The sequence below is a fragment of the Petaurus breviceps genome, unplaced genomic scaffold (assembly GCF_028583685.1).
Source record: "Petaurus breviceps papuanus isolate PSGF00001 unplaced genomic scaffold, PetGlider_PUasm1.0 225, whole genome shotgun sequence".
NCBI lineage: Eukaryota > Metazoa > Chordata > Mammalia > Diprotodontia > Petauridae > Petaurus > Petaurus breviceps.
The window spans coordinates 13768383-13795345 of NW_027185889.1; the positions used below are offsets into that span (position 1 = coordinate 13768383).

Sequence of the window (26963 nt, forward strand, 5' to 3'; positions counted from 1 at the left end):
AGGGAACATAGACTGAGAGAATTGGAAAGGGCGTTAGAGGTCATTTAATCCAACCTCTTCATTTGATCGATGGGGAAACTGAGGTTCCATAGAAGTTAAGTAATTTAGGATCATATGTTTAGGTCTGAACTGAACATTAAAGATCATCTAGTCTGACTCGATTTTTTCCAGATGAGGGAGGAAAGGCAACTTCTTTTAGGCCACATTGATGATAAGTGGTGGAGCCAGGATTGGAACTCAGGCCCTCTATGGTCAGCGTTCTTTCCAGTTCCCAACAATGCCCAACTCCCATCTGAACCTGAACCCAGGTTTTCTAGTCCCAAATCCAGGGCTCATTGAACTATACAACAATCATCTAATCCAACCCCAATCCACATCATGAATTCTGTCTCCAATATCCCTCACATGTACTCAGCCAAATAAATCCAATCAATTGATAAGCATTTATTAAGCACTTACTGTGTGCCAGGTACAAGGCTAAGCCCTGGAATCCAAAAGTCTAGCAAAAAAACATATTTACTAATCCCTGCTCAGTGGCACTGGCCACACAAAAAGAAAAAAAAAGAGTCCCTTACTTTGGCTTATTTTCTATAATATGTCTACAGATAAGTAAACACTAAATACATAGATGGTAAATGTAAGGTAATTTGGGGTGAGGGAGACACAGCAGCTGAGGGAAGAATAATGCTACTAACATTTATATAACTACACACACACAGATATTGCTGAGCATGGTGCTTAGCACATTAAAATTACTATCCCACTTGATCTTTACAACAACCCTGGGAGGTAGGTGCTATTATAATATCAATTTTGCAGATGAGGAAACTTGAAGTTACATAACTTACTCAGGGTCGCACAACTAGTAAGTGTCAGAGGCTGGATTTGAACTCGAGAAAGGTCCCAGGTAGGAGGTAGCATTTGAGCTGAGCTTAGGGACCCTCTATTAAAGGAGTTCATAACCTGGGGATCTGTGAATTTGTTTTAAAATATATTTTTAACCATATTTCAATAGAATTGGTTTCTTTTCTTCTATGTATTTTATTTTCTGCATTTGAAAATACTATTCAGAGTAGGGGTCCAAAGGCTTCACCAGACGCTAAGGGGTCCCCATCTTAATGAAGGTTAAGAACCCCTGGTCTATCCCAACTCTCTCATCCTACAGAGATGGGAATGGGATCAGACAGGTTAAGGTACAAGAAGGTTACTGTCCAGTAGAGGAGATAAAAGGAATTGTTACCGTTACCATGGTTAACTATATTCATGACTTATTTCCCCCTGTGATTTTCAGGATGGGGGGGGGGGGTAGGGCCTGGGGGTAACTGTGTCTTTGCATTCTACTGATTCTTAGAAGCTGATGACCCAGAAATTCCTCAGCTATAAAAATAAGAGTGCCAGTGAGTGTTGTCTCTACCTCCAAAGGCTATTGAGAAATTGGTATATAAAGCACTTTGCTTGTTATCTCCCTTTTATCCTGAATAGATCTAGTTTGCATACATATTGACTTCTCCATTAGACTGGGAGCTCCTTGAGGGCAGGAATTGTCTTTTGCCTTTCTTTGAATCCCCAGTGCTCAGCACAGTGCCTGGTACACTGTAGGTGCTTAATAAATGCTGTTGATTTGATTTTGCAAGACTTCAAATGCTATATAAATCACCATCATCATTAACTAGTTGTATGAAGTAAGTGTTTCTCTACTTAATTAAAAAATGAATACAATTCATTATTGTGGTCATTCAGAAGAAAGGAGAATTTTGTTGTTTGTCCCAGGACATATTCCATGACTGTCCTAGAATGGGTCTGGTCCACTTACTGCTGTGAATTTTTTTTTGGAGGCAGTCAGAGTTAAGTGACTTGCCTAGGATAACAGAGTCTGATACTAGATTTGAACTCAAGTCCTCCAGCCTCCAGGACTGGTGCTCTATTCATTGTGCCACCTAGCTGCCCTTAGAAACTGGTATAATTTTATTAGTGGAAATAACATTAAAGAAAAGTTATTACCATCTGTTTGTCCATAACACCCCAAAGACTAATGGATTTTTTCCATCTGACTTGCCACTGCAAACTTCCAGATGTTTTGTCTCCCCCTTAGAATGTGAGTTCCTTGAAGGCAAGGAATGTCTTCCTTTTTTTGAGTCATCAACATGCACATTCCTTTGCATACAGTAAGCCCTCAATAAATGCTGCGTGCATTCATTCATCCATGAATTACCTAGGCTACTAAGAGGTTAAATGATTCTTTGGGGGTCACATAGCCAGTATGTATCAGAGGCAAATCTTGAACCCAGTGCTTCCTGTCTTTGAGGCTAGTTCTACATACACTACTCCAGGCTGCCTCTCTTGAAAAGGAATGCTATAATTAAAATAGGGAGGATTCTATTTTACATGAATAACCTGCTTAAAACAGTAAAAGGAAGGAGATTGCAGAACTAAGTTTGATCATCAATAGGGGAATTACCAAGAGAGAGCTGGTCACTCAAAGAGCATTATGGGGCTGGCTACCTGAAAAGATTACTGGAGACATGCTTCCCTAACAGCAAGGAATTACAGCTCTTCGATAGCTGTGTTGGACAGAGCTGCTTCATCTTCCCAAAGTTATCCAGTAGATCAGTGAAAAGCTTCATAGAGCAGCACCCTGGGAGGAAGGTTTGGTTTAGAAAGTACCTTGGTTTCATTATGGATAGACTGCTGGACTTTGGAATTAGGAAGACCTGACATTTGAATCCTGCCTAAGACTGTTACTAGCTGTGTGACCCTAAGCCAGTCACTGAACCCTTCTCAGTCACTTTACATATAAGGAAAATCATCAGTTTCCATATCTGTAAAATGAAAGCAATAACAGCATCTACCTTACTGGGCTATTGTAAGGATCAAATAAGATAATAGAGGCAAAATACTTTGCAATCCTAGAGTGATATAGGAAGATTTGCTCTTGTTATCTTAACACTCTAGAAGCTGGAAAAGATGTGCCTAGAATTGGCCATTCTACAGTGGAAAGAAACAAATTTTTCTGGTTTAATACTAACTGTACCAAGTATAAGATGCAACCCGGTGTGGTGGGAAGACCACTAGGCCTGGAGTCAAAGGAGCTGGGTTAAAAACTTACATCTTACGCTTCTTAGTTCTCCATACCTTGTTTGTACATACATAGTTGTCTCCCCTGTTAGGCCGAACTCCTATGGAATAGGGCCTCCCTTTTAACCTTCTTTTTATTCCCAGCACTTAGCACAGTGCCTGGCTTATACTGTGTAGTGGGTGCTTAATAAATGCTTGTGGATTTATTATGATTGATTAAATGATTGATCCTGGCCTGTAAGTATATTATAAAATCTCCAAACTAGGATAGATTTCTGAGACTACCCAACTTTACTGTGAATCCTCTCCCTAATTTGGTTGTTCAATCGTGTCCAACTCTTTGTGACCCACTTTGGGGTTTTCTTTTTTTTTTTTTAAGCAATCGGGGTTAAGTAACTTGCTCAAGGTTACACGGCCAGTTATTTCTGGGTGTGGTGCTGAGTATCTGAGCCCGGATTTGATCCAGGTCATCCCAACACTGGAGCCAGTGCTCTTACTCGCTGAGCCACCTGGCCGCCCCTAAGCAATCAGGGTTAAGTAACTTGCTCAAGGTTACACGGCCAGGTGTTTCTGGTGGGTGCTAAGTGTCTGAGCCCGGGATTCGATCTCCAGGTCTTCTCAACACTGGAGCCGGTGCTCTTACTCGCTGTGCTACCTGGCTGCCCCTACTTTGGGGTTTTCTTGGCAAAGATACTATAATGGTTTGTCATTTCTTTCTCCCCCTCATTTTACAGATGAGCTAACTGAGGCAAGCAGGATTAAGTGACTTGCCCAGGGTCACAAATCTAGTGTTTGAGGCTATATTTGAACGCACGAAGGTAAGTCTTCTGACTCCAGGTTGGTCAGTCTATCCACTGAACCATCTACCGTGTTTCCCCGATAATAAGACCTATCCCGAAAATAAGCCCTCCCCTTACTGTGTAAGATTCCTCTAAAATAAGCCCTCCCCTGAAAATAAGCCCTATTGAGATTGCTACTGTAGTGAAGGTGATCCCCTGCGCTACACGCTACATTACGGTACCCTCTGTATGCACCGTCCCCCCGGGTGAAACGCACGCCGCGCTCCGAGCTGCATCCAATCAGAGCTGCAGCAGTGAGCACGTCATCCTGTTCTTTATTGAATTCATTATTGAATAAAGGTACATTTTTTTGTTCACATTTACCTGTTTATTAAAATTGCTGTCAATGTTCATTAAAATAAGCCCTCCCCTGAAAATAAGCCCTCTGGTGTTTTTCTGTCCAAAAAAATTAATAAGACAGTGTCTTATTATCGGGGAAACACAGTAGCTGCCTCCTACACCCAACTAAAATGGTCAGCCTTTTTGAACTTAAAAGCCAGTAAGTCCAACCCCAACACCACTCCAACTCCCACTCCCACACCCATTTTCAGATGAGAAAACTGAGCCCCAGAGGGGTTATATGACTTGTGTGTCGTCATACAGCCAATATTCAAAACTCTCCTAGATCCAAAGCCAGCACTGTATCCACTATACTACAATGCCAAGAGCAGAGTCCTCATCTATAAAATGGGGATACTGAGTACCTTACATATTTAAGAGGTTGTTGTTAGGAAGGTACTTTAGAAGCCTTAAAATACCGTAGAAATATGAACTCTTGTTCTTAAATATGGAAGGCAGATAGAAATGCTCTGTGTTTGGTTTTTAGACCCACTACTGCTATTTCTTCCAGCAAAGTTTGTGAATCTGTGCTGGTAAATTACATTGGAGATACACATAGATATGTATGTTTGTGTATGTATATGCATGTATGTGTATCTATATATATTTATATATCTATACATATATACACATAATAAATACATATATGTATGTGAATATATAACTTTGTGTATATATAGCATTTTAATGTACATATACATATAGATATCTAGACATGCATGCATATTTCTCTTTATCACACACACACAGTCCCAAAAGTCTTAATTTGGTTTTATTAAACCTGATCTAAGAATTGTGGGATAACCTATATATACTCACCCATGTATATATGTAATTATACGTATATATCTACAGGAAGAGGAGAGAGCAGAGAAGTGAGAGGTTAAAGGACATGCCCACAGTCATACAACTGGTGTTAGAGGAGGGACCTGATCCTGGGTCTTCCCAGCACTAAGGTTAGTTTTCTGTCTGCCACTCTATACTGCCTCTCCCCTATATTTCTTAAGCACAGTCACTGAAAAACAGTTTGCAATGATGATTGATGTAAATCCTGCTAAACAGGATATGTTCTATTTACCAGAACACCAGAGTTGGCAGGGAGCTGAGTCCTAACTTAGAAACACGCCCAAGAGTCCTACTCACCCAAAACATTGAGTGGAAAGTTTCCATCCCAAGGTAAGCGGCATCCATAATACCTGAGATACTCTTAGTATTTGGATTATGGTATAAAGGTATGACCTCCAGTGGTATGCATCATTCTTTCCTCAGCCTCACTGGAAAGAAATAGGTGGTATGAATTAATGATATCAGTACAAACTATAGGGTCACCAGATTGTAGAATCACAGACTGTCTGAAGCAACCAGGAACTCCGAGGCCTTCTAGTCCCATTTGGGAGAGACTCTCCTCTCCAGTAGACATCAAAGTGCCCATTCCATGTCCACTTGATGACGAACAAGTGTAGTACAGTGGAAAGAGCCATGAATCTGGAGTCAAGAGGACCTGGGTTCGAATTCCACCTCTACCACTTATTACCTGAATGGTTTTCTTCAGTCATGACCCTATTTGAGGTTTTCTTGGCAAAGCTACTGGAATAGTTTGTTATTTCCTTCTCCAGATCATTTTATAGACCAGGAAACTGAGGCCATCAGGGTTAAATGACTTGCCCAGAGTCACACAGCTAGGAAGTATCTGAAGTCAGATTTGAACTCAGGAAAATGAGTCTTCCTGACTTCAGGCCCAGTGCTCTATCCACTGGACCACCTAGCTGCCCCTATTACCTGAGTAACCTTAGGTAAGTCATTTCCTTACCTATAAAACAACACACATGGCCCCCAAGGCTCCTTCTAAGCCTCATTCTTTGATCAATCCAATAACTTCATTGAGAGGGATCCAGCCAACTCCCAAAGCAGCCCATTCTGTTTGGGGGTAGCTCAATTGTTAGAAACTTAAACTTTTCCATTTGTCAAGCTTGATACAGCCTCTCTCCAGGTTTCTGTTGCTTAAAGCAAAGCACTTCTTTCTTCTCCCTTCCATGACAAATAGATGAAGACTCCTCTCCTATCCCCACCAAGTCTCCTCTTTTCCAGACCAAATATCCCCAGTTCCTTTAAAGAATCCTCACATGACATAATCTTGAGGCCACCCACCCTCTGGATACTTCTCAGCTTATCATTATTAATCTTCTTACAGTGCAGTTCCTGGACCAAATGTGAAAATTTGTTTTGACTGACTCTACATATTTGTAACAGGTTTCATTTTCCTTTTATTCTTGTTTGGGGAGATGGTGAGAAGGATTCTTAGGGATTGAAAAAATGATAGATTAAGAAGCTGAAGGGGAAAAAAATAGCACTGGGACCTAAAAACAAGACTCCAGATGTGGTCTGATTAAACAAGACAATCCTAGGTCTAGGAGAGCAGACCTAGGTGCCGAGTTCCATGTAACAATATTTCCCAAAATTCACTGATGTATTTGGTACCTCTGACACTACCATGAGCAAGTTATTTTACCTCATTGGTCCTCAGTTTCCACATCTGTAAAGTAAAGGAGTTAGACTACATGGCCTTTGAGGTTCCTTCCCGCTCTACATCTGTGATGCCATGATCCCTTCTGTGGTAGGAATAATATCCGCAAGATTCCCTTCCCCAAACAACATGGGGGTTAATCTAGTTTTTCCCTAAATGGTGACAAAGCCTTCCCCAGAGTCTTGATTGTCCTAAAGGGTCATGGCTCAAGCTGCTCATCTCTTGAAGCAGCTTTCTCATGGGCTCTAGCCATACTGATATGGCTTCTTGACCACCTAAGAGCATTAAGTGATTCATTCAGGTCAGGGCCCTTCAGACCCAGCTCTTTGAAGTCATCTACCAGCCTATGGCTCATAGTACCACCATAATCTATCAGCTGGTGCCACCCAAACTAAACATCTTGATCCAAGTAAATGCATTCTTTGTTAAAACTGTCAGACATAGCACTAGCCAGTGATAATAATAATAATAATAATAATAATAAAGACTTGAGATGCTCATATATCCACAATCATAGTGTAACCTGCCTGCTATTACCAAAGTACCAGGAAGCCATGAATATGACTTGTCCTGGAGTGCCTGGAGCATTGACTGTGTGGTTTAGATTCTCCTAGGGCTGCCCAGCCAGTGTGCGTCGGAGACAGGATCTGAACCGAGCCTTCCCTGGTCCAGCTCCAATGAGATCATGCACAGACACTGCTGTACTTCACTTAGTCATATTAGTTTTCTCTAGGAGTCAGTATGGGGCATGTGTGCCCACATTTCCGCCTTCTTCCCCTGCTAATAGTGAGGATGCAGTTTCCTCCTCATCTCTACCTCCTGGCTTCCTTCAAGTTCCAACATACATTCCATCGTCTATGGGAAACCTTTCCTACCCCTGCTTAATGCTAGTCCCTCCTCTCTGATGGTTTCTCTCCAATGTATCCTGACCATATCTTGTTTATACGTAGGCACTTGCATGTTGTCTTCCCCATCAGACCATGAACTTCTCAAGAGCAGGGAGTGGATTGTTTTTGTCTTTCTTTGCATCCAGGCACAATGCTAAGGCACATAATAGGAGCTTGATAAATACTTATTGACTGAGTAACTAACAGGTGATGGTGATTCAAGATATCTGGCCATATGCCTAAATATAACAGGAAATCTGGGAAGGGGATTCTTTTCCCTTCTGTCTGGCTTTTACCATCTACACTTAGGGGCCTATTGTTTGCATTTCACTTCCCGAGTCTCATCCATCCTGTCCACTTATCCCCGCTCTGTCCCTCTACCCACTCTGATCTATCCTTCCCTTCCCTCCCACTTCACATTCTCCACCCCAGCTCCTAATCAGGACACTCCCATCTTCATTGTATTCTTCACCCAACGTTTCTCAATTCACACCAATTTCTCACACTGAAGAATTATTCTTCAATTGGTCATCATGTGTCCTCCCAATATGGGTTCTCTCACAGCATACAGTCTTGGGCAGGCTGTGCTTTTGCTCCTAGCAGAATGTTCTGTGACAGGAATTATTCTGTGCTTTTTAGTCAGTCCAAAAATAGGAACTTTGTGCGTTAATCACACTTTTGTTGCTTCCCTGTCTTCATCCAACATCTAGGCTTTGTCACCTACTTGTGTTCAATAATTCTGTTAATATTTTGATGGATCTGGGATCTCAAAGATGCAAATCACAACCCACTCATGGCATGTGACTTTCTGAAGACCTTCCTGTAGACCAGAGGTCCTTAACATGGGGTCCATCATTCCTAATGGTTCTATATAGATTTCAAGGGGGTCCATGATTTTGGACAAGGAAAAAAAGTACATTTTTATTTTAATAATTATTTTCTTTTGTAATCCCATATATTTATTTTATCATTTAAAAAGTGTTCTGAGAAAGGACCAATAAACTTCTCCAGATTGCCAAAGAGATCTATGATACAAAAAAAAAAATTTAACCCATTCTGTAGATTTCCTGATATTGCACAGATATCACATGGTTGTCCCTCTCACCACATCACTAGTCCACCGTCTTTTCTAGTTGTACACCTCTCTGATGCTATCCTTTATGCCTTTTTTCATACTCAATTCTTCACTGGCACCCTTTGGTGACCTTCAATTTGAATTTTGTTGTTTTTTTTTTTAGTTAATTTATGTATTTTTAGTTTTCAACATTAAGTTCTATAAGCTTTTGAGTTTTAAATTTTCTTCATCTCCCTCCCTTACTCCCTCCCCAAGATGGCATGCAATCTGATACAGGCTCTACATAGACATTCATATTAAGCATATTTTCACATTAGTCATGTTGTAAAGAAGAATTAGAAACAGTGGGATGAACCATAAAAAAGAAGAAACAAAACAAAACAAAAAGAGAGAGAGCAAATGTATGCTTCAATCTGTATTCTGCATTCAGACTCCATACTTACTTCTTTGGATGTTGATAGTATTTTCCATCATGAGCCTTTTGGAATTGTCTTAGAATCTTGCATTGCTGAAAAGAGGTAAGTCTGTCAAAGTTAGTCCTTGTACAATGTGGCTGTAACTGTGTGCAATTATCTCCTGATTCTGCTCACCTCATTTAACATCAGTTCATATAAATCTTTCCAGGTTCTTCTGAGGTGTGCATGTTCATCATTCCTTATAGCAGTGTATTATTCTATTGCATTCATATACCACAATTTGTTTAGCCACTCTGCAATTGATGGGCATCCCCTCAGTTTCCAGTTCTTGGCCACCAGAAAAAGAACTGCTATAAATATTTTTGTATATATGGGTCCTTTTCCCATTTGTCGGATCTCTTTGGGATATAGATCTAGAAGTGGTATTGCTGGGTGAAAGGGTATGCACATTTTTATAGCCCTTTGGGCATAGTTTCAAATTTCTCTCTGAAATGCTTGGAATAGTTCACAACTCCACCAACAATGCATTAGTGTTCCAACTTTCCCACATCTTCTCCAGTATTTATAATTTTCCTGTTTTGTCATGTTAACAAATCTGATAGGTGTGATGTGGTACCTCAGAGTTGTTTTGATTTGCATTTCTCCGATCAATAGTGATTTAGAGCATTTTTTCCATATGACTTTAGATAGCTTTAATTTCTTCCTCTGAAAACTGCCTGTTCATATCTTTTGATCATTTATCAATTGGGGAATGACTTGTATTCTTATAAATTAGACTTAACTTGAATTCTTTGGAAACTATGGCCTTCCATGACTTGTAGCCATACAACATCTGTAGAGGATTATTGTTGTTTAATATCTGGATCTTTGGTCCAAGAATAAGCTGGTAGCCATTAAAGGCACTATGAAGTTTCCCAAAAACAATTCTACTTGTTCTCCCTTCCTGTTCAATTCCAGACCTAGCTCATTTTCACAATGTCTATCCAACGTATGCATATTTCCAGAAAAGCTCTATGGGCTGTCCATCCAACTGCATTTTATAACTTAGTGTCCTGAGCCTTCTCCAGTCATCCTGATCATTATCAGGCCACTGGACCCAGATGGCTCTGGAGGAGAAAGTGAGGCTGGTGACTTCACACAGTCCTCTCTCAGTCAAATCAAAGTCAACTGCAAGTCATATCATGGTCCTCTTCAAGAACAAAGGACAACCCATAATTTGGATAATAACTTGGAAGACTCATCAGCTTGGATTTTCCTGCATGGATAATGAGAAGATTAAAATTGATTCTGTATATTTTTATTGATCCTATTTACAGTTAATTGATTTTGTTGTGTAACTAAGTCACAGTTCTTTGTCTCTGAGCTTAGTATAGAAATTCAGCTGGTCTGTAATGAGTTAAATTCAGATATCCAGTTCTCCTGTTTATCACTGTTCTATTCTTGCCTCAAGGAATTCTGTAATCTTTGGAGGTTGGGGGTTGTTGCTAGCCCCTCATTCCCAATTGCTAATCAACTACCGGTATATTGTCCCCCAGGTTCAGCAATGTCCAGCCATGCTGTCCTTAACCTCACGATGTAACCTATTCTGTCCTATTCTTTGTTCTAACCTTACAAAAATGAGTAGTTTTCACCGCAGGGTCTAGCACTTCTGTTAATATAATATTATCTTGTTCAGACAAAACGTGCCTCACTCTACCTTTGTTGAATTTTACTTGAAACAATAATTAGGTCTAACGTTTTGGAGGAATTCTGGATCTCATGTAGGAGCCTCTACAATGTTCCGGGGTTTGATGGAATAACACAAAGAAAAAAATAGCTACCAGAAACAGGAATATATGGAGAAACTCATCGTTGATAGGGAACCGCTCTTCCACTTGAATTCTATTAAGGACAGAATCTTCTTACCTTGTCTGTGGTCATGCCAACACCTTGAACATTTGCCTCCCTATTTTAAGCTTATTTGATCTTAATAATCAAATGTTCACCTAGCAAAATTATTTTTGTTGTTACAGCATTCAAGGAATTTCGCATGGTTTTTGTCATATCCATGAGTGAAAGGAAATATAAGCAAAGATGGTAGTGATTACAATTCTCTTGACTGCCTTTTGGGAAGAACAATAAGAATGGAGTCATTTGGGGTTTTTTAAACCTTCAGGGTCCTCGCTTCTTTCAGAGTGCCTTGAGCAATGATCCCTAGTGCCCTTAAGATCATGCCATCTTCACCCAGCTTGAGCCTCCTTTATTCATGATCAGTCCAGCCAAGCTGTTCTTCCTGTGTCTGTTTTCCTCAGTGCCATTTATACTGTATCTGAAAGCACATCAGGACCTGTTATGTCAGAGGCCAAATGTGGTGATTCCACTGTCAGTGGGGAAAAAGAATTTGTTATTAAAAATCTTCACTAATCTTTTCCTTTTCTGCCTGCCTTCTTCCTTTCAGTTTCATTCCAAAATGCCTGTGGGATGATTTTGCTTTCTTAGGTCTCTTGTCAAGCTTTCTGTAAATTGCTTTTCCCTTATTTGCTTCTTACTGTTTTGTGAGATGATAATGCCCATAATCTTCCACCAATTTCCTCTGTAAGATTTTACAAAGCTCTCTACATTCTAAATCAGAAAGCTGCTCTGAGATGTTTAGCAAAGAGACTCGGTTTTCTGGCTAAGGCAGCTTCTAGGCTTCTGGTCTCCCTACCATGAAGATGGATTTATATAATTTAGACTTCCTTATGAAATGAAAATAATCTGTGTCAATGTGAGTTCCTTTATCCATTTCCCATTTTTCAACATCAATTGCTTATTTAAATATATCAAGTTGGAGTTGTTTCAATTGCATATCATGTCTTCTAAATCTTACTTACCCTTCTAGTTTGTTTAGGGTTTTGATCTTTGATCTAATAAATTATTGTTCTGATTGTACCCAGAATGATGATCTAGAAATGACACCTTAATTAATAACCAATTGATTCTTTTCTGTCGAAATATAAGCAATTTAATTATCAGCTCCTTCATTAATATCTCTAAAGCTCAAACCTGGATATGTTGCTCCCTTACTCAGGAATCTGCCTGCATTTCCATGCACAAACTGAGAGGCCTTCACAGTCTTCCTCCCACTTATCCTTCCAGCCTCATTTCATATTTGTGTACCCTATGCATTCCAGCCCAACTGGCTTATCAGCTCTTCTCGAGGCAGTGACTGCATTCCATCTCCTGTTGCTACACTCCTGGACTGGCCATCTCCCGAGCAGGGCATGTGCTGCCTCTTTATCTCTGCCACCTGGAATTCTTAGCTTTATTTAAAACAGCTCAAATGTCACCTCACACCAAGACTTTTCAGTGACTCCCCCGCCCCAGAAATTATTGCCTGTGGTTACTTATCATACCATGTTTCCCCGATAATAAGACACTGTCTTATTATTTTTTTTGGACAGAAAAACACCAGAGGGCTTATTTTCAGGGGAGGGCTTATTTTAATGAACATTGACAGCAATTTTAATAAACAGGTAAATGTGAACAAAAAAATGTACCTTTATTCAATAAGCAAATCACTGGGGAAGAACAGGATGACGCGCTCACTGCTGCAGCTCTGATTGGATGCAGCTTGGAGCGCGGCGTGCGTTTCACGGGGGAGGGGAACGGTGCATACAGAGCCTACCGTAATGTAGCGTGTAGCGCAGGGGATCACCTTCACTACAGTAGCAATCTCAATAGGGCTTATTTTCAGGGGAGGGCTTATTTTAGAGGAATCTTACACAGTAAGGGGAGGGCTTATTTTCGGGATAGGTCTTATTATCGGGGAAACCCGGTAGTAGCCAACTTCATTTCCCACCAGCCACTCTCCTTGGCTCTGACTCCCCCATCAGCATGCCCATCACCACGTGGTAATACCACCAAGTCGTGTTCACCCTTCATCAGTACCCTCAGTTGTTTCTGCCCCAGTAAGTTGAGGGCCAGAGCAAGCCTGCCAAAGCAGCCCCCTCTAAGGGCCCCAGAAACCCAGCTAACTCTTCATTTCCCCCAACTTCACTCCTCAGATTCACCTCTGCTGTCATCATGGCCTTGTACAGGATACCTTCCCCCTCCTCCTTCTCTACTTTTTAGCTTCCTTTTGTATGTTGTCTTCTCCTCTTAGATTGTAAGCTTCTTGAGGACAGGGACTGTCTTTCTTTTTCTTACTTGTATCCCCATATAGTAAGTGCTTTATAAATGTTAGTTGTTTAGAAGTTGTAGTAGTGGTAATAATTAATAGTAGTAGTAGCAAAAGTATAATGGTAGTACAAGTAATAGTAGTAAGAATAATAGTAGTAGTAATTGTGGTAGTAGTAGTAGTAGTAATAGTAATAGTAGTGAGTAGTTGCTGTTGTAGTAATAGTAGTTTTTCCAGGGCCTAGCAGATAGTACTTAATAAATATTTATTGTATTGCATTGTACTTAAATGTCTCTCAACCTCAGTTTCTTCCTATCTGAAATGGGGATGATCTTCTTACCTAGATCATAAGGTTGTCATGAGAATCAAATGAGATTACATATGTCAAATGTTATCTAAATGTTGCCTATTATTATCCTCACCACAAACCTGGAAGGTAGGTGCTGTTATTATCTTATATTTTACAGATGAGGGAACTGAGGCTGACAGAGATTAAGTGACTAGAAAGTAATTTCTAGTAGATGGCACTAGCAATTGGGAGAAATCAAGGAGTGGGGTGCCATTTGAACTTTCTTAAAGGGAGCTGGAAATCCCAAGAGGCTGAGGAGTGTTCCAAAGGATGATTCTTTGGGGTCCAGGTAAAGACTCGCCTGCTCTGTGAAATCAAGGCTGCAGCACATTTGTTTGCTGTTTCTGGTGTCCTATAGCACTCTAGAAGGTGGTGGAGTGAGTATAAAAAACATGGTGCCAGGAGATGGGAATTCAGGTTCTAGATCCAAAACTTCCTAGCTGTGTGACGACAGGCAGGTTACTAGCCCCAGGTTTCTTCATTTTATGCTCTCCAGCCCCAGAGAAAGAACTGATGGTGTCTAGATACAAATTGAAGCATGCTTTTTTATACTATATTTTTCTTGAGGATTTTTTTTGTTTTCTTTCACAACATAACTATTATGGAAATGTTTTGCATGACTGCACATGTATAACCTATATCTAATTGCTTGCTTTCTCAATGAGGGGTGGGGTGGGGAGGGAGGAAGGGAGAGAATTTGGAACTCAGTTTTAAAAACATGTTAAAAATTGTTTTTACATGTAACTGGGGAAAAATAAAATACTAAATAATTTTCCTAAAAAAGAAAAAAGTTTCTTCATTTTAAGAATGAGAAGTAATGATAATTCCAAGTGTAGTGTAGTGGGAAGAATACTTGATAGGAATTCAAAAGATCTGTGTTTGAATCCTGTTATTTACAACCAGTCAATAAACATTAATTAAGTACTTTCTGTGTGCCAGACTCTGTGCTAAACACCATATAAATTTCTACCCTCTGGGCCCGAGTTTCCTTATTTGTAAAAGTGAAAAGGTTGGACTACATGATCTTTAAGGGTCTTTCTAATTTTAAATCTTATTTTAATCTCTGATTAACTTCAGAGGATTATCATGAGGAATGTGCTTTGTACATCATGAAGTGCTAGAAATATGTGAGTCATTATTGCTTATGTTTGCCCTATTTCTTATAACTTCTCTAGGACACTCATTTTCAAAGACCTGTGCAATTATCATTGTGAGTGCTCCCTTTCCCAGTGCAGATTTTGGCCCGTGACCCATTGTCAACAACCTCTAAGATGGTCTTTGAGAGTTGTTGTGGTTGACAAATTCATCCCTAGCCAATCAGCTGATGAACTGCTCTGTACCAACCCAGGAACCAGCAGACAGAGGGTCAGCTCTCAGATTGACATGTAAAAGCTTTATCAACTATCAGAGCATGAAGGCACAGTCTCCAAGAACCAAAGGACATCTCTCTACCATGATGAGGCATTACAGTAGGACTTTTGTGCCAGTGAAGGAAATTCGTACCCAAGTCCTTGCTGTATGAATTCTAAAGCTGTTTTTTACAATGAGAGGACAGGCTGAAATCAGGAAAGGTAGGAACTGCTCTGACCATTTCCAATACTTTATACAGTGTCTGATTTGTTGTTATGAATAAGAGGCATTATAAGATTAAAACAATGACATCATTTTTGTTGTTGTTCAGTCATTTCAGTCATGTCCCTCTCTTTGTGACCCCATTTGGGCTTGGCAAAGATACTGGAGTGGCGAAGCCATTTCTTTCTCCAACATAATTTTAGTTGCTTCTAAGTCTTAGGGGATTGCAAAATATCTGAGATTACAAGGTGGCATTTGGGAAATTATCATCTGACCCATTGATCAGAGTTACAACTTGGAATTTACAGCATTTTTTCATCCTGACCTGTGATTTCATTGGTTTAGGGAATTCCTCATGTGAAAATTCCCTCCACCAATTCAGATTTGACAACTTGTGTATCTGGAACTCAGACTCCTAGAAAAGTGCCTGTACATTGAGAAGAAAAGTGACTTTCCCAGTGTACTACAAACATTGTGGGCCAAAGGGGGCTCTTAAACTAAACTACCTCTTCTTGTTACGCTGTATCGTCTCTCATATTCAAGATATACTATGTACGTGAAACATGACGAAGCAGTGAAGGTTTTTTAGAAATATGAAACCTGGTTCTAACCCAGCCTTTAGAACCATTTCACAATCCCGCTCATATGATTGCTACTGACCTAACTCCCAGATAAAGTATCATCTCTACTTACAACTGTACCCAGAATCTAGGTGGCACAGTGGATGATAAAGTACTGGCCTTGGAGGAGAGACCTAAATTAATAATCCTATCTCAGACACTTACTGGCTATGTGGCCTTGGGCACACCACTTCAACACTTCCAGCCTCAGTTTCCCCATCTGTAAAAGGGCATACTAATAGCACCCCTCCATGGAATACTATGATTTGTAAATGAAATGATAGCTGTAAAGTGCTTTGTAAACCTTAAAGTGCCATGCAAATACTGGCTCGTATTATTCTATTTCAAACCAAATGAGAATGCAGAGGGAATGGGTCATAAAGCAACGGGGTCAAAAGAACCCAGGGTGGACAAATGATCCACAGTCTACACTTCTGTCATTATCCCCTGCCTTCTACCCACTTCTTCATGCCAAGCCTTTTGTGAAATGCCATGCATTGCTCACTGATATGTTTAGATAAATATGCATTGGAAGTTAAGCACATAGGCCTACTTCAGAACCCAGAGACAGAAAGAGGAATGTTGTGGAATGAGACGGCCCATTTGGTGTGGAACAAAATATTGTCAGGGAAAGACTGAATGGAAGGACAGCGCTGCTTTAATGCCTTTCTGAGAGAAAGATACACAGACTCTGATGTAACAGGGCACTCTTCTTCTAGGCCTTTTGGACCCTTAAAAAATCTCCCCAGAGGACCTCAACTATTTGGCAGGGAGTACTGTACCAATACCTCGAGTTTGTATAGTGACTTATAGTTTAAAAAGCTATTTCATACATTTTATCTAACAATCAACATATATTTAATAAGCGTATATTACATGCCAGATCTCACTTGATCTTTACTTATCCCCGTGAAACAGGTAGGGCTCACATCATTAGCTTGTTTGTAAACCATGGAGAAGCTGGGAAGAACCTTATAGGCCATAGATACTATTCCCGTCCCCTGACAGATGAGGACACTGAGACCCAGCGAGGTGAAAGGACTGGCCCAAGGTCTCACAGCCAATAAGTGGTGAAGCTGGGAATGGAAAACAGGGCTTCTAATTTCAAGTCTTGTGCTTACTGTTCTCTTTTTTTAACTACAATTTTAAAAAAACTATTCAAAGAGTATTTTGATATATATAACAGATAGAAAAAAGAACACCCTATGAAACTCTGATTTTTAAAAAGATACACACACACATATAATAAATTCTAACCATTACTTTCTTTTTTTTTTTTTTTTTTGCTTTTTAGAGGGCAATTAAGTGACTTGCCCAAAGTCACACAGCTAAGTAAGTGTGTCAAGTATCTGAGGCCGGATTTGAACTCAGGTCCTCCTGACTCCAGGGCCCACAGTGCTCTATTTACTGCGCCACCTAAGCCGCCCCTAACCATTACTTTCTAAACTGTCCTGCTAAATCTGTGCTTCCTTCTGACTTTCCTTCTTCTGTTTTCTATACATTAAAAACAAACCCATAACTCTGCAATGGACCTCTTATTTTTTTTTTTTATATCACAGCTCCTAATATTCTCTCCCTCCAATTAAAAATAGTTAAATAAAAAGGGGGAAAAGCACTGCCTCATAACAGATAAACTTAGTCAGGCAAGAGGAATCCACGCCATAGCCATGTTGCTGTATTTAAACTAATGACTGGCGTGTAAAGACTTTCACTCTGCTGTGAACCTGCTGCTCTTCCTGGTTTCAGCTCCACATGCCCCCAGGGTCCAGTTCCATCTCCCACCTTTCCACCCCACCTCTCCTTTGTCCCTGACTCCTATGTCTTGTCTGACCCCCATTCAACTGTGAGCTCCCTGAAGATTGTTTATTCCTTGTTGTCTCTAGTGCTGAACACAGTACCCGGCACATAGGGGACCCTTATGGAATGTTTATTGGATTGAAGGGGATTCCCTATCCCAACCTCTCTTAATTCTAAGTGCCTTCCCTCTATCTCTATTCTCAATATAGTTTGTCTATGGTTGTTTGCATATTGTAGCTCCCATTGGATTTTAAGCTCCTTAAGAGGCAGGGGCTGCCTTTTGCTCTTTTTGTATCCCTCTAGTTTAGCACAGTGCTTAGCACGTGGAAGGTGCTTAATCAGTGTTTGATTAATCATAGGTCCCCTGAAAGACTGGTTGGTCATTGCAATGATCAAGGAGTTCTTAAGACATTCAAAATTATTTTTTCTCGAAAATGATGCTATCTTTATATAAATTGTTCTCCTGGTTCTGCTTCACACTGCATCAGTTTCCACTGACCAAGATTCTCCGAAATGCTTTCTTTTGTCATTTCTTAACAGTACAATACTGGCAGCTAAGTGGCACGGTGGATAGAATCTAAATCCTGGAGTCAAGAACACCTAAATTCAAATCTAGCCTTAAACACTTACTAGTTATATGACCCTGGGCAAGTCACTTAACCCTGTTTGCCTTAGGAAATGGCAAACCACTCCAATATCTCTGCTAAGAAAATCCCAGGTAGGGTCACAGAGTCAGACGTGCCTAAATAACAACAGTACGGTAATGTTCCGTTATGTTTGTGTGCCATGATTTATTGAACCATCCCCTAGCTGTGTGAGAGGCCATCTCTAACACCTCCCCAATCCAGGTCCGTTTTTTTGTTGTTCTTCTTTTCCATACCCCTTCTGAATCAGGAAGTTTGTTTTGCTTGTGACTTCTCTCCCAGATATTATGTTCCCTCTTAACCCATACTGCTAACCCTTTCCCTGCTCACTATTAAAGGAGGTAATATGTGGAAAATAACTTGTAAATATTAAAACCTTGCATAAATGTTAGCTATTACCTTTTAAGGGAAGGTGTAATCGTGGAGTGGGTAGGGGATGATTTATTTGGAAATGAATATGATGTGGAAACAAAAAGCATCAAAAATAACAAAATCCTCCTTTAATATTTCATCAAGGTGGGGAGACCATAGCATCCTGGATTTAGAGCTGGGGGGGGGGGAGGAGCTCAGAGCCCATCTGGTCTACCTTTTTTTTTTACAGATGAAGACACTGAGAGGTCCAGGGAGTAGAAGAGACTGCCTCAAAATGACCTTGAGTCTTCAAAGTCAGTGCCAGAGAAAGGTAAGTTCTGAAAAGTCCTACCAAGCCTACAGGGCTTCACGCACAGGTCTGGTGAGGAATTTGAACTTATTGCCAAGAGCCAGTCTAAATTCAGAGAGGCTCATCACCAGGCTGGCCCCAGTCATCTCCAACTTATTCTGTCTATGTCTTGGTTTGGTGTTTTTGTTTTGTTTTGTTTTGTTTTGTTTTTACATAGTTGTTTACATGTTATCTCCCGTTAGACTGAGTTCTTTAGAGCAGAGACTATTCTTTGCCTTTATTTGTGTGCCTAGTACTTTGAACCGTGCCTGGCACATAGTGCTGGTGGTGACTTTTCAGTTGTGTCCAGCCCTTCAAGACCGCATTTGGGGTTTTCTTGGCAAAGATCTTGGAGTGGTTTGTCATTTCCTTCTCTAGTTTATTTTACAGATGTAGAAAGTGAGGCAAACAGGGTTAAGTAACTTGCCTGGGGTCACACAGCTAGTAAGTGTCTGAGGCCAGATTTGAACTTGGGTATTCCTGACTCCAGGACCATCACTCTTGGCCCATGGTAGGTGATTAATAAATACTTGTTACCTGACTAATGGAAGTTTTTGACTATGGCTACTCTCAAAAACCATCAATTCCATTGTGTAGGGGGTCAGTGAATAAATTTTAAGTGCTTCCTCTGTGTCATAAACTGTGTTAAGCATTCTAGTTACAAGGCCCTTCAAAGAGCTGAGATTCTAACAGGGAAAGACGCCTCATGCAGAGGACCTCAAGTTGAAAAGGGGAATGGAAAACTGCATTGGTGTCAGGACAACCCACACCACACCAATGAAATCATTGATTCTTGAAATATACTGAAGCCAAAGAATCCAATACTATGGTAAACTAATATGAATTTGCCTTTAGTTGGGTGTGGTGGAAATGGATAGAAAAGGAGAAATGAAAAGGAAAGAATCTTCAGTTTAAATACAGGCTGCTGTGTTTGCATACCACTTGGGCTCACCACTCCCAAAGGGGCCAGATTCTGTAGCTATAAATAGCCACTGATTTTATCAGTTGAGTAATCCCCAGTATGAGCCCCCTTCATCAGCGACCTTGAAATGTATTTAGATTGCTTGGCTTCTCTTTGGTCTGACTCTGCCTCCCCAATTTCTCATACATTTTTAAAATAAATTTTCACATGTCCCATAGAAATATTAAGTTACCAGGCAAATTCATTACATCCACACCTAACCTTGTGAGCACCAGTAAGGGGGATTTGTCAACACCACTAAGGGGGCTTGTAGGCCCCCAGAAGCATTTAATAAGGTCTTAGAATGAAAAGCATAGGGCCTAGTGAGCTTGAGGCACTCAGTAAATTTTAATGGAAGAGAATCCTTCAGAGACTTAATGGAGAAGCTTCCCTTCCTTGAACTGTTAGCAATTTGCATTGCTGTGGTTGGCTGCCATCCAGTTTCTCTATCCAGTTTCTTTTGATGTAATTATGATTGTGGTTAAATGCATATTTCTACTAATAAGGTACACTGAAAACCTTTTAAAGAGACCACACAAGGTTCAAAAAAAAATTTTTTTCTAGCAAGTGACTTTCAATACAAGTGGTTTCCTAGGTGGTTTCTATTGCATATAGTGGGATATGTTTGGCATATGAAACTGTTAGAACATGATTTGGTATTTTAATTTTCATTCTTTTCTTAATCCCTAGCTTTCTATAGGCCACAGAGAAGAACCTAGTTTCTAATAATAAAATGCCTAAAGAACTAGACTTTTTAAAAATTATTTTTAATTTTTATTTCATTAAATATTTCTCAATTACATGTAAAAACATTTTAACATGCATTTTTGAAAATTTGAGTTCCAAATTCTCTCTTTTCCTCCTGTCCCTCCCCTACCCCTTGAGAAGGCAAGCAATATGATATCAGTTATACATGTGAAGTCATGCAAAACACATTTTCCTATTAGCTATGTTGCAAAAGAAAACACACACACACAAAGTAAAGTATTAAAAAGTATACTTTAATCTTCACTCAGTTCATCAGTTCTCTCTCTGGAGGTGAATAGCATTTTTCCTCTTTCCTTCCCTCCTTTGTCCCTCCCTCCCTCCCTTCTTCCCTTCCTTTCCTTTCCTTTTCTTCCCTTTTCCTTCCTTCCTGTCTTGCTTCCTTCCTTCCTCCCTTCCTTCTTTCCTTCCTTCTATCCCTCTCTCCCTCCTTCCTTCCTTCTGTACTACAAAATACTCCTGAATTGCTGTAGCAGAAAAATAACCCATCACTTGGGGGCCAAACTTCTGGAGATAAGTAGAATTGTAACAAAGGTGTTGATAGTGGTGGTCATGCTTCCTTTCTTCAGCAGGCCTTTTTAGCCCACTGTCCCTGTTTTCCAGACCTCTACTGTCCCTCTACCATGGGACATCACAGTGTCCTATCTCTCTCAGGGCTCACCTTTTTTGAAAGTATCACACTCCTCATCCTGGGGCCTAGAGGATTAAGGGCCCTGGAGTTGTTCATATCATGGAGAACCAGGCCTAGATTCTCTGGGGCCAGGATTCCCACCATTTTTACTCATCTCAAAGAATCAGGGTACTCTGTAGCAGAGTCAGGAGACCCAGGCACAATTTGTGGTACACCTGTCAAGAAAACTTGCAGCACATGGTGTGGTATGTAGCATACAGCATGGCACCCCCTTTGGGAACCACTGTTCCAGAGGATGGACTGTCAGTTTTTTCTGGCATGATTGCAATGTGGCAGACTGTCATCTGTGTAACTCTTGGGGTCAGCAGATGAGGCTGATGGTCTGATGGAGCAGATTGAAAGGCTCGGGTTTATAGTAAATCTGCCCTCGGAAGTATAACCATGAAAGAGACAAAGGGCTCCCAGTAAAAGAGAGAAGACTCTCCAACAGTGCTCTGGAGAGCTGGAATCCCAGGTCTGTCTAGGAAAGGTCACTTTCTGCCTGGTGGCTCCCACCATTGCTCCCTGCCCTCGTGCTGTGAACAAAGGGACACAAGGAAATGGCAAAAGAAAAGGTTAATCACAGGTATTTATGAGAAACGAGGGAAGTGAAGGGAACAAGGATTTATGTATCACCTAAGTGTGCTAAGCACTATGGTAAGCACTTTATAATTATTATCCCATTTGGGTCTCATAACCCTGCGAGCAAGGGGCTACAGTTATCCTCATGTTACTGAGGAGGAACAAATAGAGTTTAAATGACTTGCCCAGGGTCACATAGCTAGTAAATTTTGGAGCTGGATTTGAACTGAGGTCTTCCTAACTCCAGGACCAGGGATCTATCCATTAAGCTGCCTCTGCAGTCATTCAAAAGGGAAATGGGCTGATTCCAGAGAGTGTAGTGGGCCTCTCCTGATTAGAGGCCCATAAGAAATACCGGCTGGGCAGCCACTTGGCAGGGATGGTCTAGATTCATGCTCAGGTACAAGGTGGACTAGATGTCTTTGTGATTATCACTTAACTGATGTAAATGATTGATGGAGTTCATGGTCTATAAATGGACTCAATGCTGTCTAGATTTTGCAATATTTTTATTGCACACACATACCCCACAAGGAGTTTTACAAGAAGATGACTCTGGAATCTTTTGATTTCTAATTTGCCTAAAGATGGCTCAATATATTGGGCATTTAGGATGCCAGTGCCAATTTAAAGTGAGGTCACTTGAGGCCACTTCCCAAGTGCTAAACACATATGATTGGCCATTTCATTCACTTACAATCAAGGAGATTGTGGGTCTTTTTCAACCCTTAGTTTTCACTGCTTTTAAATTATAGAAGATTGCAAAATATTAGTCTGAGAATTCAAAAAGACATAAAGTAAAAAGTACTTACAGCTAAAATGGTTTTAGGTACTTTAATCAGAGCTGGAATCTTGAACTTATAGCAAATTTTTTTCAGGTATGTGATTTCATTGATATAGTTAAGTCAAGTCAACAAGCATTTATTAAACATTTACTGTGTACCAGGTACACTGTGAAAAGTGGTAAGGATACGAAGAAAGCAATATAGATACAAAGAAATATGTATTATGTATGTGTGTATACACACATGAATTTATATATATGTACATAAATGTGTATATATACATATATGTGCATATATCTATCTGTATATTACATACACACACATATATATATATAGTCCCTGCTCTCAAGGGGCTCATAGTCTAATTGGGGAGATAATATGTAAATATGGACAAATAAGATATAGAAAGGATTGAATGGAGATAATCAGATAGGGAATGCACAAAAATTAAGGGCTGGGAAAGGATACTTGCAGATGGTACAACTTTAGCTGAGACATGATGGAAGCCAGGGAAGCTTTGCAGTAGGAATTAAAGGGGAAAGAGTTCCACATAGGGAACTCCAAGGGTAGAAATCCCTTTTTTTATCAACTCTTCTATAACTTACAGTCTTAAAAGAGATGTCTGGGACACTATTGGATGAAATTAATTCACTCACTCTTTCAATAAACATTTATTAATGCTTACTATGTGCTAGGCACTGTGCTAAACCCTGGGTATACAAAGAGAGGCGAAAGATAGTCCCCACCATCAAGGAGTTTACAGTCTACTAGAATGACTTACCCAGGGTCAGAAAGCCAGAAGGTATTAGAGGCAGGATTTGCACTCAGGTCTTCCTGACTAAAAGACCAGCTTTCTATCTATTATACTTCATGGTCTCTCAGAAAAGACATACAATGCACAAAGGAAAATCACTAACAAGCAGTAGTGAATCCCTAGAAAATGCAAGCTATTCTTATCTAGTGCCGTGTGGGATATTCTTTCAGTCTAGAACAGGTTCAGCAATGGCACCACTCATGCCCCAAAACTCTTGGAGTCACCTTTGACTTGCTTACCCCTCACTCTTCTTTGTCTTTGTCTCAACAATTCAAGTATTCATGACCTGAATCTCTGAAATTAGTAGAATAGCTTTCTATTCCAGACGAACCTTTGTTACCAATCTCCCAAGCCTTCAATCCATGCTATGGATACTTCTATATATGTATATCCTAAGTATGCTTAGGGTCATAGATCTCTAGAACTAGAAATGACCTTGTGGGTAACTGACACCCTCATCATCTCTCTCTTAGATTATTACAGTGGCCTCCTAATTTTTCTCCCTGCCTCTATGTATGTTTGTATATGTATACACACATCAGCTGTATATGCATACACACACTCTGCTCTTCCCCAGCTCCTTGTAAACAGGGATTGTTTCACTCATTGGATTTGTATCCTAAACTCCCAGAACAATGCCTGTCACATAGTAGGTGCTTAATAAAGGTTTGTTGGTTATTTTATTAATCTAGTTCTAGGATCAGAGAATCAGAGATTTTAGAGCTCCAAGAACTCTTCCGGTCTAGTCCCCTCCTTTTTCAGATCCGATCCTAAAGAGTTGTCTAAGATCATGAAGGTGGCACAGCAGGGGTTTGAACCCAGGTCCTCCAATTCCAGGTTCTTCCTTTCTCAGTAGTCCATCACCTCTACTGAACCTTGTCTTCCTGAAACTGCCCTTTTATTGTGCTATCCATGCTTGTAAACCTATATGTCCCTGGGGCTGTAACTGTGAACTCTAGCATTTGGGACGAGTTAATTTGATCAGATTCGAATGTTTGTATGTGGGGGGGGAGAGAGAGAGAGAGTCCTAATTTCACTCCTATATTTCAGAGGTATCAAACACATGGCTTGTGGACTATACTGTGGGCTGTTCTCCTCCTAGGTACAGCTGGAACCAAATTAAAATGTAATTGGGAAATATTGAACAAAATAAATAAAAATACAATAGAACACAGATAATGTTAACATGTGGTTTTCTTGCTTGATATATGGCCTGCAGAGTGCTTTATATATGGTTAGTTTCATGGCCCAGTTTCTATTTGAGTTTGATACCATTACTGTATATGAGTGGCTAGGTGGCCCAGGGGATAGAGCCCTAGGCCTGGAGTCAGAACAACCTGAGTTTAAATCCAAACTCAGACACTAACTGTGTGATTCTGGGCAAGTCACTTAACCCTGTTTGCTTCAGTTTCCTCATCTGTAGAATGAGCTGGAGAAGGAAATGGCAAACCACCCCAATATCTTTGCCAAGAAAACTCCAAATGGGGCCCAGAAGCTGGACACAACTGAAAGGACTAAACTGAACTGTACGTGATTGAAGGATACTGAAGGTTAAGGGGTCATGGGAGTTGAAATGAGAGGGCTGTGAGACAGGTACTGAATTTTTTTTTTTTTGCGCCTTTTGGAGGGCAGTTGGGGTTAAGTAACCTGCCCAAGGTTACACATATATTTGTGTGTGTGTGGGGGGGGGAGGGTGTTAAGTATCTGAGGCTGGAACCGAACTCAGATCCTCCCAACTCTGGGGCCAGCGCTCTACTCACTGCGCCACCTAGCTGCCCCTAGGTGCTGAACTTTTTGATGAGAAAGTGGCATGGAGCTCCATTGCTGAGAGCAGTACAGATCTGAATGGATGTAATGGGAATGTAAATTTTAAAGATCTCCCCTGCCCCTAGGCTAAAGTGCACCTGAGCCTGGGGTGGGAGGCTTATTTTTCAATAGGTACTTTTTGATTGGCCAGTGGGTCAATAAGGTTGTTACATTCTCTGAGCCAGGAGAAGGCTATATAAGCCCTGATGTGTAGCTTTGTTTTGAGGGCTCACTTTGACAATTATTCTGTGATTTGATCAAGTGAAACTCTGGGAAGCCGGTTGTTGAGAGCCCCCCCCCCCCTTTGAAAAAACCCAGATGTTGATTTGGTATGAATGTAATGGTTAGACAGTTTGGAAATCTGTCTACTTGATCTGTTTCTGTCTTGATAATTCTGTCTGTATATTCTGAAGTTCGGGGTGCTGACCTTTTTCCCCTGAACTAGGTAAACGATACACATTTGACTGATTAAAGTAAGCTTGTTCACCCATTTTGAGTTGCTTTCCTTTAACAAAGCAGATCTAAGAACCTGTGTTGGCAGACACCCTGGGGACACTGGGGTGCTTGCTGCTACAATGGGCTGGAGGGAACTTTAAAGGAAGAGAGCTGTGTGCCGAGCAATGATGGCACAGGGAGGGTCAGGCACTGACAGGTTCCTCTTCCTCCTCCTGGCTTTTTGGGGCAGGTGAGATGGAGGAGCAGGCATCCTTGGAGAAGGTACCAAGAGAAGTTGCATATCCAGGCCAAACCAGGTTTCAGTGAACACCACAAGATGAAAAGGAACACAAGAAGAAAGGACCCTATGAGCCTGTTAACAACAGAGCAGGGTATCCAGAGGGCCCTGTAGTGAGGGGAAGAGGAGGGATACAGGGACTGTAGAAAGTCTGTAGGGGCGAGGTATATGGGGCTGAAAGGGGCAGGGATGAGGCGTGGGAAAATAGCAGAGGGAAGAGCCATTTGCCCAGGCAGGCAGCAATTCTGAATCACAGGGTTATAGGAGCAAAGAGAGGAATCCCTTAGTCATCGATCCCTTAGTCATCCTCCATGGGGAGGACCAAAGACTGAGGAGCCCAGTGGGCTCCAAGTTTTGAGTTAGAAAGAATGAAGGGGCCTCTGTTGATCCTGATTCCTGAGGGGCCCCCTTTGTTGATTTACAAAGGGGTGTGTGTGTGTGTGTGTGTGTGTGTGTGTGTGTGTGTGTGTGTGTGATTTCTTTGTTTGACAGGACACATATCAATCACTATCATTTATTTAATCTTTATTTTGTTTTTGAACAGACCTTTGTTTGGAGCTCCCTCTAAGTAACTCCTTGTTCTCATGCAGATCAATCCCTGCTCTGCAGCTTGGCTTCTAATAGAGTTGCCTGGGGGCATTGAGAGATGAAATAATAGCATTGGCTTGCATTAATACAGTGGTGCCTACTATCTGCCAGGCATTGTCTTATCTCATTTCACAACAACCCCAGGAGGATATTATCCCCATTTTCCAGATGAGGAAATTGAGGCTAAGTGAATTGTCACACAGTCAGAAGCTAGATTTGAACTCAGGTCTTTTTGACTTGGGCCTGCTGCTCTATCCATTTTGCCATCTATCAGCCTGTACTTG

General features: G+C 40.8%; 1 protein-coding gene and 1 long non-coding RNA gene across 4 annotated transcripts in view; one reads left to right on the forward strand and one right to left on the reverse strand.

Moving 5' to 3' along the window:
- The window catches only part of UBE2N (ubiquitin conjugating enzyme E2 N), a 161855-nt gene that overhangs the window by 43532 nt on the left and 91360 nt on the right, over nucleotides 1-26963 (reverse strand). The window lies entirely within an intron of this gene.
- On the forward strand, nucleotides 3807-25845 carry LOC138166693 (uncharacterized). 3 transcript variants are annotated; one of them, XR_011169695.1, is made up of 6 exons: nucleotides 3807-3893; nucleotides 5109-5209; nucleotides 5335-5429; nucleotides 14818-15213; nucleotides 18877-18957; nucleotides 24961-25845. It is a non-coding gene; the product is annotated as an uncharacterized lncRNA (long non-coding RNA). The 3 variants fall into 3 exon arrangements; XR_011169696.1 differs by lacking the exon at nucleotides 14818-15213; XR_011169697.1 differs by lacking the exons at nucleotides 14818-15213; nucleotides 18877-18957; nucleotides 24961-25845 and adding an exon at nucleotides 12205-12659.